This window comes from Ambystoma mexicanum, chromosome 7q, assembly GCF_040938575.1.
Source record: "Ambystoma mexicanum isolate Mex_15411 chromosome 7q, UKY_AmexF1_1, whole genome shotgun sequence".
Lineage (NCBI taxonomy): Eukaryota > Metazoa > Chordata > Amphibia > Caudata > Ambystomatidae > Ambystoma > Ambystoma mexicanum.
Genome location: NC_090941.1, coordinates 785051830 through 785065015, shown reverse-complemented (window position 1 = coordinate 785065015; position 13186 = coordinate 785051830).

Here is a 13186-nt window from a genome sequence, read left to right as displayed (position 1 = left end):
GAGGAGAATATGTGGACAACCACCCATCTCCTCAGAAAAAATAAGTACTACAAGTGATATTCGTGAGTTCTACCCACCACGCATACTTACTGATTTACCATCTGATATAAATTGTAAGTATTGATTTAAGTGCTCACAATTCAGAGACAAATGCACCAAATCTAACTATCTCTGATACACAGATTATGGCTATGGCTTTGAATGACTTCACAGGGGACTGGAAATAACAAACACGCAAGCCGCTTTAAGAGCTTGAGTCTCCCAGGTAAGAAAAGATACTTCTTTTTATGGTAACAATGTCTCAGCCGTTAGTAATGGTCAAAATGATGAGGAAATCATAGAGATTCCATCTACTAATGATAAATGTTTACCACCTCTTCGAAACTCATTTCTTCCTATTGATGAGTCTGTTCACACGGCTGAGATAAGCTTATACCAATCTTGAAGTCTGTTTAATCACTCTAGCGATTCACCAGTCGAGAGCCCTACATCCTTTGCCCGTTCAAAACCGAGGAAAAAATTTGATGTTTGTTCTCCTCAACCCTTGCCTGTGCTAAATGACTTAGTGAATAAAACAATCCTCTATTGGAAATTACTCTAAATGCAATGAGTACAGCAATCACGTCTCTGGCTAAATGATTTGAATCCTTAGATATGAAAGTGACGCAACAAATGCAGAAAACTGACAGGATTCTTGAGTGGATGGTTGATTGCGACAAGAAACAAAATGTTAAACCTAAGTGTGATATCGGTGTTGCCGATCAATATAACCAAAAGTGCTTATATAGACATAGAGAAGTCAAAAAAGCCTGTGAATTAAAAACTCAGGCTCATACCTGTCCTCTCCCAACACTTGAAAAGGTCATTGTTCCTCAGACCTGTCAGGAAGACACTAATGTTCCCTCACTTAAACGAGTTTCATCATTAACAGCTAGGCCTAGCACGATGTACAATATGTTTGATATACAGCCAAAAGGGAATGATAAAGATTGTGTTATAAACGTCATCCCCAATAAGCTGCAAAAAAAAAAAAGAATAAAAAAAATCCTACAAATAAAAGTAGTGCGAAAATCAAACAGTTTGTACAACGTTTAACATCAGTGAAAAACTCAAATGTAAATATAATGAAAGTGATACAGAACAAATACAAACATCTAAGTAAAAAGGAACACCTGAATAAAAATATTAAAGACTTTAAATGAGATTATTACGTTGATTGACACTCCATGTGCTCTAAAAGACACTGAATCTAGAATCAATCAACCTACTTCTGCTATTACAGCAGACTGCATTGCGATTCATACAGACTGTTTAGATTCTGGGGAAAACTTTAATGAGCCACCAACAAAATCTCCTATAGTTATGCATTGCCCTAATGAGAAAAAATCTTCTACTTTAAAAGCAGCACGAGTGTGTCAGAATAAATCTCTCTTCTCTGAAGAAATTCTGCAAGAGGTTCAGGCAGAAATTCGAAGAACTCTTGAAGATTGCAAACAACATAAGCTAACAACTAACAACTCTGACTTCATATACTTCGAACTCTGCCTTGCCCCACCATGAGGTTGTACAATCCGAGATAATAATAGAGGTACCAAACGAATCTTCTAGTGACTTGAATTATGCACCACAGCTTAACCCCCTTTTGAATTTAAATCCATCAATGGTTGAGATGTCTCCACATTCCTCCAAAGAAGCTGTCCTGAAAAATGATATTATGGGAAATGTACCTACGAACATTAGAGCTGAAATCCATCATGCAATGGATGAATACTTTTTCTGCAATGCGAATGGTCCAATATGACCAATACAAACATGACCTCAAAAGAAAAAGAAATTACTACCATGCCTTTATATTTACCTGATCAAAAGAATCCTGTGCAAAAGAAACAACAAATAACTTCTAATAAATTGTCAAGACACATGCTAAATCAAAATAACAATCATCGATTTATACTGAAATGCCGTGCAGCTCCATTTGAGGCATATAACTTGTGTCGAGCTAGTGTTCTGGCAATATTTGAGGATATACCGTCTCTTCCAACGACATCACTTAGGTTGAATTTCTGAATGATTCAAATCTTTCTATGGTTCGACTGTGGTTGAGCTCAAATGTTGTTCGCAACGTTCTTTGGCAGGCAAGAATTGACCTTTTTGCAATGGGCTTCATTCTGGCCATTGATCCAACAGTCTATGAGAATCAAAAGGACAAAGGGGTAGAGATAACTTCTACAACCCAAATCCAACAGCTGAAATTATATAATGGCATGTATAATTGCAATTCTAGGAGACCGTGTCAAGGAAACCCCGAGCTAAATTATGAAGCTGTAACAAACACGTGTTACACTTCATAGATATCCTTGGAGAAAAAACCCACTGAATTTTCAATTATAAGCGGGAATACCTGCGGTCACTGTCATCTGCTGAGGGACTCTTCACAGTTGCTAAGGTACAATATCATAGCCCTTCAGGAAATGTGGTTTACCACAGAACCTGTTTTGAATGGTTATGAAATTCTTTTGTCCCCTGCAATTAAAGGAACTAAGGGTAGACCATCTTCTGGGTTAATGGTAGCAGTTAACATTGAATCTTGGTTTAGGATACACCCATGGGCTCAGCCAAATCTTTTTCTACAAATGGTTAAAATAATGTTTCATGCGTTACACATGTCCCTAATAAATGTTTATCGGAACCCCATGGGACTGGCTGATAAGACGTTCTTTGGTGAGATGGAGAATTTGCTTAAAGTAATATTTCAATCCCCTGAGGTTACAAACCTTTTTGTTGTTGGTGACTTAAAACTACATTGTCTGGCGTCGACATCTTATAGCCCAAACCCATCATGTGCTAAATGGGAAGAAATCATGAAATCTTATAATCTACTGATGCTTAATGGCTTAATTAAAAGCGATTGTCCAGCACATTATAACTGGCTGAGGGGCACAAATGCCTCAATTATTGACTACATGTTTGTGGATACTAACTTATTTAGTTTAGTGTCCAAATTTGAAGTAGTGCACTCCCCAAATAGTGATCATGAAATGATTACTGCATGCTGGTACTCTGATAGCACATCATCGATCTCACAAACCAGTAGATACATTCCAAGACTTAACGTGAATAATTGCCAAATCAGATTCCGATGGAATATACACTTGTTAACTAGTTTTCATATGGACCCTTTGAGATTAATAGCAACCACCAATTGGGAAGATGAAACATTTACTTCAGCTTTACATTTATACAAACTAAACTCTCGCTCTGTACCTCAAAAAAAGCATACCAGGAGACATAGCTTCGACACAGAAACGCAACAGCGGAAATCATTGTTCCACAGAGAGAAGAGACTGGTCTTACAACTTCCGATCTCTGTAAGATTTGAAGCTCTTCGAATTATAAAAAATACATATCGAAATTGGACCAAAGCCCATAAAACCTGGCTCTATCAGGATGACAGCAAAACTATGTTATCAGCAGTAAGATAAAAAAATTCTGCCGAAATTTGGAGTCTTCTGAATATTGCAACTAACCAAACTCAATATCCAGTTCAAATAAATGGAGTTCTAGAAGTTGACTGGATACAACACTATACAAGGTTATATGCCAATACTGGTCTGAAAGATTTTAAAATTAAAACTTCAAATCGGAGTTTGGAGCAAATGCAAATCCTGATAGAAGACATCTTATTCTTCATTAACAAATCTAGTTCCTCTAGGGCGCCATGACCTGACGGTCTTAGTAACTTTGATATCAAACAACACTTTTGCCCTGATTCTTAAAACCAACATAATTCCCGATTCTTGACGAAGATTGGTAATAATTCCAATCTTTAAAAAGGGCGATCGGGCCAATCCTACCAACTATAAGCCGATCGCCCTTTTAGATGTATCTGGCAAGATATTCGCCTGCTTTATACTACGAGATCTTAATGAGTGGATTAATAAACAGTCATTACATGACCCTTGCCAAACCGGATTTATTGCTGGACTGTAACGCTCACCTGGTATCCACGGGGACGTCACTCAGCCTGTTCTGACCTCTTACGACCTCTAACCCTTCCCTGGAGTCTACCCGACTGGAGACTGGGCCTGAAACACAGGATTGGTAGAGTTTAACTCCCTTTTGTCTCTGTGTGCTTGAACCCTTTCTTCCCCGGGGTCCAACCCTTCCTTTTGATCCACAGCTCACCTTGTTTTCTTGGATAGTGTGCTCTCTGTTCTGCTTTCAGCGCAGGGGCAAGTTGATTGATGCAGGCTCATTGCTGCCTAGTTACTTCACTCGCAAGAGTCCGACAGGTAAGTATAATGAGTCTTTTGAACAGTTCTCTAAATTCATTCCTTTCCTTCCGTCGATGATGGCCGGCATTCGGGGATGCCAACGTGCTGCTGAGATGAGTAGCGCTGAAGGTGAGTGAGAGCGCGATGCAACCCTTTTGTATTTGTATTGAACTGAGTTATTTTTCTGTGTCTTTTAGGTGCTGCGATGTTTTCAGCGTGGATGCCGGTTATGAAGAAGAAATGCGGTGAGTAAGCGCGGTATGCGGCGCCTCTAGATGTTTCCACTCTAACCTGGAGTGTCTTTTCCCTCTTGCAGATGGATGAGAAGATCCGGAGACAGAGTTCCCCCAGAGCGGCTGGGAATCAGGTAAGCGTTTGAAGCTCGTACAGTCTTTAAAAATAAGCAAAGATTTGCTGAATAAGCATTCAGCAAATCTTTGCTTATTTTTAAAGACTGTACTAATGCTTTTTTTCCTGTTCTTTCCCCTTTTCCTTAGGAAGTGGCGTGCCGGGATGGGAATGACACCGCCGAAGATTCCCGCAGAACAGAAGGAGCGATGAATGATGGGCAGAAGCGCCACAAGGTAAGGCTGTTCCTAACAGTGTTCTTATTCTTGTAGGAGCTGATGCAGGCCTACTGGAGACCGATCCGAACACAGTGAGTTTCACGCTGCAGGTGCAGAAAATGCAAAACATGTTTCTGAGCCTGGGCGTGGCTTAAATAGTCTCTGGGTATCCCAGGTGTCTCTGGGCTGAACCACACCCAAAAGACTAGACTGCACATGCAGTTCTGGGAACCGAAATATGTTGGGGCATCCATCTTGTCCCCATCAATGCACTACAAGTCCAATCCCCAATGTTATCCTATGGGAGTGAGTGAGTCTGGTGCCACAAGCACCAAGTCTGACTCCAAGTGGGTCTTTGGAGGGATGGAGAGGTCCTTGAGGGCCGTGTAGGTGATTGTGGCTTAGCTCCAGCCTGATATCTTGGAAAGCTGGGGACATGAGGGGCAGGAATCATGACAGCACTCCCCCCAAGGCCCATCTCAAGGTAGCCCTTCTGTCCGGTCCTGGTTTGTTTGGATGGTTTTGATGAAATCATCTAAGCAAGCGAGGTGCATGGATGTACTCATAAGGCTCCCATGTCCTGTCTTGGGGACCATACCCCTTCCAGTCTACTAAGTAGTATAATTTGGATCTGACGTACTTTGAATCCAGGATGTCCTTGACTTCGAATTCTGGCTCACCAGTGACTACCATTGGCTGTGGTGGCATTGCTACCCGGGTCCCAGGTTGAACAGGTTTAAGGAGAGACACGTGGAACACAGGATGAATCTGCATGTTTGACGGCAAAGCTAGTCTGACCGCCACAGGATTTATCACAGAGGTGACGGTGAATGGACCCAGGTATCTTGGACGGAAAGTTCAGGTTCCTTTAATGGACACGTGTTTAGATGCCAGCCAGACTTTGTCACCCACTTGGTAGTTAGGGGCCTTTGGTCGGTGTTGATCAGCAAACTTCTTTTGACGATTCTTAGCTTGAAGTAGGCATTCAGCTGCCCTTTTAAAGGTTTGAGAAATGGTTGTGTACAAGGTTTTGACTGCTGGCATTTCCAGGGTTGTAGGAACGTCCAACTCAGAAGTACATGGGTGCCTGCCATACATGGTATAAAAGGGTGTCTGCCCAGTGCTGGTGTGTAGGGAATTTTTAGAAGCATATTCAGCTATCCTTAATAGGTCGAACCAGCTTCCTTCAGCTTGGTGTAACATGCAACGCAGATACTGCTCGAGCTTCTGATTTGTCCTCTCAGTTTGACCATCCATTTGGGGATGGTGACTGGTGGATAGCCGGATGTCGATCTGGGCCATAGAGCAACATTTTCTCCAGAAGTTAGATACAAATTGAGTACTTCGGTCTGACTGAGACCAAACCTGAAGGAAACCCATGGAGCCGTATGATGCCTTCAAGAAATACCTTTGCCAGAGTGGAAGCATTTGGGAGCCCTTTAAGAGGAATGAAATGTGCCATTTTTGAAAATAGGTCCACGACCACAAGAATAGTGTTAAACCCTTGACTGGGTGGTAAGTCAGTAATAAAATCGAGGGACAACGTGTGCCAGGGTGCTGGTGGGATTTCCAATGGTTGTAATAGCCCAGCCGGTTTCTGCTTGGATGACTTGTTTTAAACACACACTCCACAAGATATGATGAATTGGATAATGTCTTTACGCCACGTGGGCCACCAATAATTTTGTTTTACCTTGGCTAGGGTTTTAGTGATTCCAGGGTGGCCCTCGATCAAGGAATCATGATAACTGGACATGACTTGTTCTGGTAGTTCTTGGTTTGGTAAGAATAAACGATTCCTGAAGTAGTGCAATTGATCTTTTATCATGTAATGTTCTCCACGCTTGTAATTGCTCCGGACTCATCAGGTTTTGGATTTCTTCATGTAATTCTTTCTTAGTTATGGTTGCTGCGATTCCTAGGAGCTTGTCACCCGGGCTGATTGCTATTGGGTCAGAGGTCTGATACCCTTGCTCTTCCACCCCCATAAGGGAAAGGGCATCGGCCTTCCCGTTTTTCACCCTTGGTCGAAATGTAATCATGTAGTCATATTCGGCAAAAAAAAGAGCACAACATAGTTGTCGTGAGGATTTGGCCTTTGCTGTTTTTAGGTACTGGAGGTTCCGGTGGTCAGTTATTACAGTGATTGTGTGTCTGGCGCCGAAGAGGTAGTGCCGCCATGCCTTAAAGGCTGACTTAATGGCCAGGAGTTCAGTGTCTGTGATAGCATAATTGAGTTCAGGGGGTGTGAATTTACATGACCAGAAGGCACCAGGGTGTAACTGGCCCGTTTCGAGGTCCTTTTGTCAGAGAACGGCTCCCATAGCTGTGCTTGAGGCGTCCGTTTCCACCAGGTATGGGAGATCAGGGCGAGGGTGGCGTAAGATTGGGACAGATGTGAATCTTGCTTTGAGTTCCTAGAAAACTTCCTCGGCTTCTGTTGTCCACTGGAACTTTTTGTTGCTTTTCCTTAGCAATGACGTGATGGGATGCACAATTTATGAAAATCCTGGGATGAACCGGCGGTAGAAGTTTGCAAAACCCAGCATACTTTGAACCCCCTTGAATGAATTTGGGGATGGCCAGTGCAGGATAGCATCTACCTTGTGTACATCCATTCGGATTCCATTCGGGCTGAGAATAAAGCCCAGGAATTCCACCTCGGAGACGTGGAATGAGCACTTTTCGAGCTTGGCGTAAAGCTGGTGTTGACAGAATTTCTCCAATGCAGATGGGACGTGTTTAACGTGGTCCTGCTTTGATGCGGAATATACTAGAATATCGTCGATGTACACTAGAGCACAGACATCAATCAATTCCCGTAGGACATCGTTCATGAAGTGTTGAAATGCTGCAGGCGCACTGCAAAGGCCAAAGGGCATTACTTGATATTCGTACAAGCCGTATTTGGTGCAAAAAGCGGTTTTCCATTGTCCCCCTGTTTTACGCGAACAAGGTGATATGCCCCCCTCAGGTCTAGTTTTGTGTAGATTTGGGCATCTTTGACTTGATCAAGCAATTTAGAGATCAGTGGCAGAGGGTAGCGGTTTTTTACAGTAATCTTGTTCAGTGCGCGATAGTCGATGCACGTTCTGAAGTCCCCCTCCTTTTTCGGTACGAAGAATAGAGGACTGGCTGCTGGAGACTTCGAGGGACGGATGAACCCGTTGCCCAGGTATTGGTCAAGATAGGCCTTCAGGTGCTGGTTTTCTGGTTCCGTGAGTGCGTAAATTCGCCCACAAGGGATTTGTGTGCCGGATATCAGGCCGATTTGGCAATCGTATGGTCTATGCGGTGGCAGGGTATTAGCCTGTTCTTTCTGAAAGACATCTTCAAAGTCCTGGTATTCACTTGGTAGGGTGCCGATTGCCACAGTCGCAAGCGGGGAGGTTCTGGTGTCGATTGGTGGTTTCTCTGGCGATAACATGTGTGGGCGCAAGTCTCGGGAAAGGTCAATTCTTTTGCTCGCCAATCGATTTGAGGATTGTGAGCTACAAACCATGGCATTCTAAAAATCAACCGGAACTGTGGTGCCTTAATGAGGTCAAAAACGATAGATTCTTGGTGTCCATCCTGGCACAGAAGGGTTAAAGCTGCAGTGCATTGGGATACTGGACCAGAAGCTATTTCCGTGCCGTCGACAGTGGTAACAGTGTCGGTGGTTGATTTAGGGCGTAACGGAAGCCCCATCTTTGCCGCAAGATCCTGGTCGATATAATTCCCAACGGCTCCACTGTCACTATACGCTCTTACTGCGTGCATCCGAGATGGTTGTTGGTGATTGATCAAGACCACAGATGCAAAATGGGAGGTCTGTAGTTCACTTTCTTCGCTCGACAAGTGGACCCCTACACTTGCCGGGCTGGGGAGTTTTCTAATACCTTGATGGTATCTTCCTTGTCCGTGGCCCCTACCATCCTCATCGGTGGCTTCACAGGGCACTCTTTAAGGAAATGACCTGACCTTCCACAGTACAGACATAACTGCTGCTGTCTCCTTTTATCCCTTTCCGCTTTAGTCAAGGGGGATCTGACCCCCCGATTTGCATTGGTTCTCCTGAACCTTCGGTTGTGCGGGCAATATTGTCCTTTGAACGCACATACATAGGGCGAGGGTCCGGTCTGGTTCGATCTGCTCTTCGGTCCTGCAACCTATGATCCAGTTGAACAACAAGGTCAATGAATTCTGAGCAGTCTTTCAGGGGGGGTTACTACTTGTGCAATAACATCCTTGAGCTCCCCCCGCAACCCCTGATGAAATAACGTGGTTCTCTTCTCCATTGGCCATTCTGTTTCAACTTCAAGTCTATTGAAGGTGGCTATGTATGTTATTAGGTCTTGATTCCCTTGGCGTAGGGACAGAAGTTCGTTGCCTAATGCCTGCCTATGAGTTTGACTGGCGAACAGCTTTTCCATCTCCTGCTGAAAGCCCATGGAGTCATGCAGCAAAGGATCGTCTTGGGCTACAAAGGGTACAGACCAGTCCGCGGTGCTACCACTCAGTTAGGATAGCACAAAAGCGACCCGTGATTGGTCATTCGGAAAGGCCCCTGGTCTACAAAGGAAGTGCAGGTGGCACTTGTTCATGAACATTGCAAACCTCTTGGGATCCCCCGTAAATCGTTCGGGCAGGGCCAAGGGAACTGCCCCAGGAAGGGTTATCTGAATGGGATTGGCTGATGGTGCTGGCATCGAGGACAGGCTTCCCGGCCATGGTGCATGCCCTGCTTGTGACTGGAGAAGTTGCCCACTTAAATCATCAGTGCGTTCCTTGGCTACTATCAGCTCTCTCCTCAGGGTGTTGGTCTCCTGCCTGGCTGCATGTACTTCGGAACGTAGCTGCCTCAACATGTGGGCTAACTGGTCGGTTTCTGATGTTTCCATGACACCCAGGTGGATTTTGATGTGTGGCTTTGCATTCTGTCACTCAGCCTGTTCTGACCTCTTACGACCTTGAACCCTTCCCTGGAGTCTACTCGACTGGAGACTGGGCCTGAAACACAGTATTGGTAGAGTTTAACTCCCTGTTGTCTCTGTGTACTTGAACCCCTTCTTCCCAGGGGTCCAACCCTTCCCTTTGATCCACAGCTCACCTTGTTTTCTTGGAAAGTGTGCTCTCTGTCCTGCTTTCAGTGCAGGGACGCGTTGATTAATGCGGGCTCGTTGCTGCCTAGTTACTCCACTGGAAAGAGTCCGAAAGGTAGTATAATGAGTCTTTTAACAGTTATCTAACTTCATTCCTTTCCTTCCTTCGATGATGGCCGGCGTCCGGGGATAGCGACGTGCTGCTGATATGAGTAGGGCTGAAGGTGAGAGAGAGCGCGATGCAACCCTTTCGTATTTGTATTGAACTGAGTTATTTTTCTGTGTCTTTTAGGTGCTGCGACGTTTTCAGCGTGGATGCCGGTTATGAAGAAGAAATGGAGTGAGTAAGCGCGGTATGCGGTGCCTCTATATGTTTCCACGCTAACCTGGAGTGTCTTTTCCCTCTTGCAGATGGATGAGAATTTCCGGAGACAGAGTTCCCCGAGAGCGGCTGGGATTCAGGTAAGCGTTTGAAGCTCGTACAGTCTTTAAAAATAAGCGAAGATTTGCTGAATGCCTTTTCCCTTTTCCTTAGGAAGCGGTGTGCTGGGATGGGAATGACACCGCTGATGATGGGCAGAAGCGCCACAAGGTAAGGCTGTTCCTAACGGTGTTCTTGTTCTTGCTGGAGCTGAGCGCAGAAGAAAGATGCAGGCCTGCTGGAGACCGATCCGAACACAGTGATCCAAACACAGTCACGCTGCAGAAAACGCAAAGCATGTTTCTCAGCCTGGGCGTGGCGTGGCTTAAATAGTCTCTGGTGTCTCTGGGCTGAACCACACGCAAAAGACTAGACTGTACATGCAGTTCTGGGAACCGAAATATGTTGGGGCATCCATCTTGTCCCCATCAATGCACTACAAGTCCAATACCCAATGTTATCCTATTGGAGTGAGTGGGTCTGGTGCCACAAGTGCCACGTCCAAGTGGGTCTTTGGAGGGATGGAGAGGCCCTTGAGGGCCATGTAGGTGATTGTGGCCTGGCTCCAGCCTGACATCTTGGAAGGCTGGGGACACGAGGGGCAGGAATCGTGACACGGACTGGGAACCACAGTCAACTTACTAACTCTGACATCAATCATTAAACACCATCAGGCCAGTAATCAAGCATTATACATGGTATTTGTTGACTTACGAGCAGCATATGACTCAGTCTCACGCAAACTGCTGTTAAGAAAATTAGCTCGAGACAAATGCCTGACTCACATAATTACACTCATTCAAGCCTTACATACCAACACCAGCACTCTGAGATTATGCTGATAGAAATGTACCAATAATTAACTTAGAAAAAACTAAAGTAATGGTATGTAATTCAATCTGGCAAAATAAGTGGTCCATCCAAAAGATGCAACTAGAACAAATTCAAGAATATACAAATTTGGGTGTTGTTATTTCTGGCACTATGAATACACCGCAAATGTCAAACTGGGGGTTTAAGCTAAGTAGAATGACTTCTCAATTATTGATAATCCAGGCAAAATTTGGAAAATGCTCTATTATGCTCTATTATCCCAACCCAGACTTTTCTTAAACAAAAAATTACACCAATTCTATTGTATGGATCAGAAAGGTTACCAGTTATACCTAAATTGACATGGGGAAAATATGAAGCCAAATTTTGGAGAGGCATTTTAGGCTTCCCAGATTGTATTCCAATTGCGCTCATTCGTAATGCGTTGGGTTTAATATCGCTATATGCCCGATATCTCTGGCAAATAACATGCATTTTACGGAAGTGCCTATTGGCATACAATTCAGATATGCTATTAGGGTCCTTAGCTTGTTATCTTTTGCAATCTAAAGATGTTTTTGTGGAAAAGTGGCATCAGGAAGCGATAAATGCTTTGCCCTATGCAGATGCATCAATCGAAGTACTGCTACAAAATCCCATATGCGTTAAAACTACATTATTTCAATGGGACTGGGCAAGAAATAGACGAACTTGCCTGAAGTACTAAGACTTCAATGGAAGCGTTTTTACGCATAAGAAATACAGTTTTCCTGAACCATATATGATCAAATGTCCATCTATGCGCCACAGAGCAGACTACCTGAGAGTAAGATTAAATTTATGGGCAACACAAGAAGTCCGCGCAAAAAGCAAATGTATTTTACTGCAAGAAAACTTTTGTCGATTATGCAAAAATGAAAGACAAGTAGAGTCATTGAGACATATATTGGTAGATTGTAAAGCCCTATCTAAAGAAATATTACTGTATTGAAAACCGCCACTAAAAGAATATGTTGACTTAACTGCAGATACCCTGTGGATGATCATCATCTCTGGGCTGTCCTTATCTTTAAGAATTGGCACTATTCGATTTGTTAGAAGCATAACAGTATCAAATATTCATAAGGAAGTTAATGGAATGAAATGAAGTGAACTGGCTCACTGTGATGTCTTGCAAGTTTTAATTTTATTTTTATTTTTTCCTTTTATTACATTTTTTTTTCTTTTTCTTAAACAATTGCTTCATCTTAAGATAAGTGTTAATAACAACTGTTACACATTGTACAACTGAAATACGACTTTGTATGCTGTAAATCTTTGTGTTCATGTGGCTGTTTTCAAATTTCTTGTTATGTTTCATTATATTCATATGATTATGAAAAGGAACATTGTAAAGTTGACTAGTTTCAGCTAAAACAATAATAAAAAAGGCCCCTTTTATTTATTCAGCACTCAAGTTCCCTCAGGACTAATCCTGAGAAATTCTTGCTCTCTGTGTCATGGAGAGAGATCGGACGATAGCTCCCCGGATTCGTACTATCTCTCTTCTTATATATGGGCACTACAATGGCTGTACGGCAAGAAGTCGGCACCACCCGCTCTTGCAGAATATATTCAAACAACATAAATAATACCCTTGGCCATAGCGCACGATCTCACTTCAATAGAGGATTCAAAAAGCTTTTTAGTCCAGCTGCCCTCGAGTTTGATGCTCTTCTTATCATCATCTCCATTGGGACTGCTGACATATTCAATTGCCATACTGGCTTAGCGAATGGGCAGGCAACCACAAAATCTTATTTTCTATATACATACTGAAAATGCTTTATCCGCTTGCCCTCTGCCATCACATTACTTTGCAGGTGGCTTTGGGTATTTTGCATAGAATTAATTATTTCCCAGAAGTTTCTTGTATCTCTTTTGACTAGGGTCTCCAGCATTTTAATTTCATCATTCTGTATCAGTATGAATCTATAGCTCTTTGTCCAGTTCTTAAATGTTTAATTTCATACTTTTAATGGCCACCGA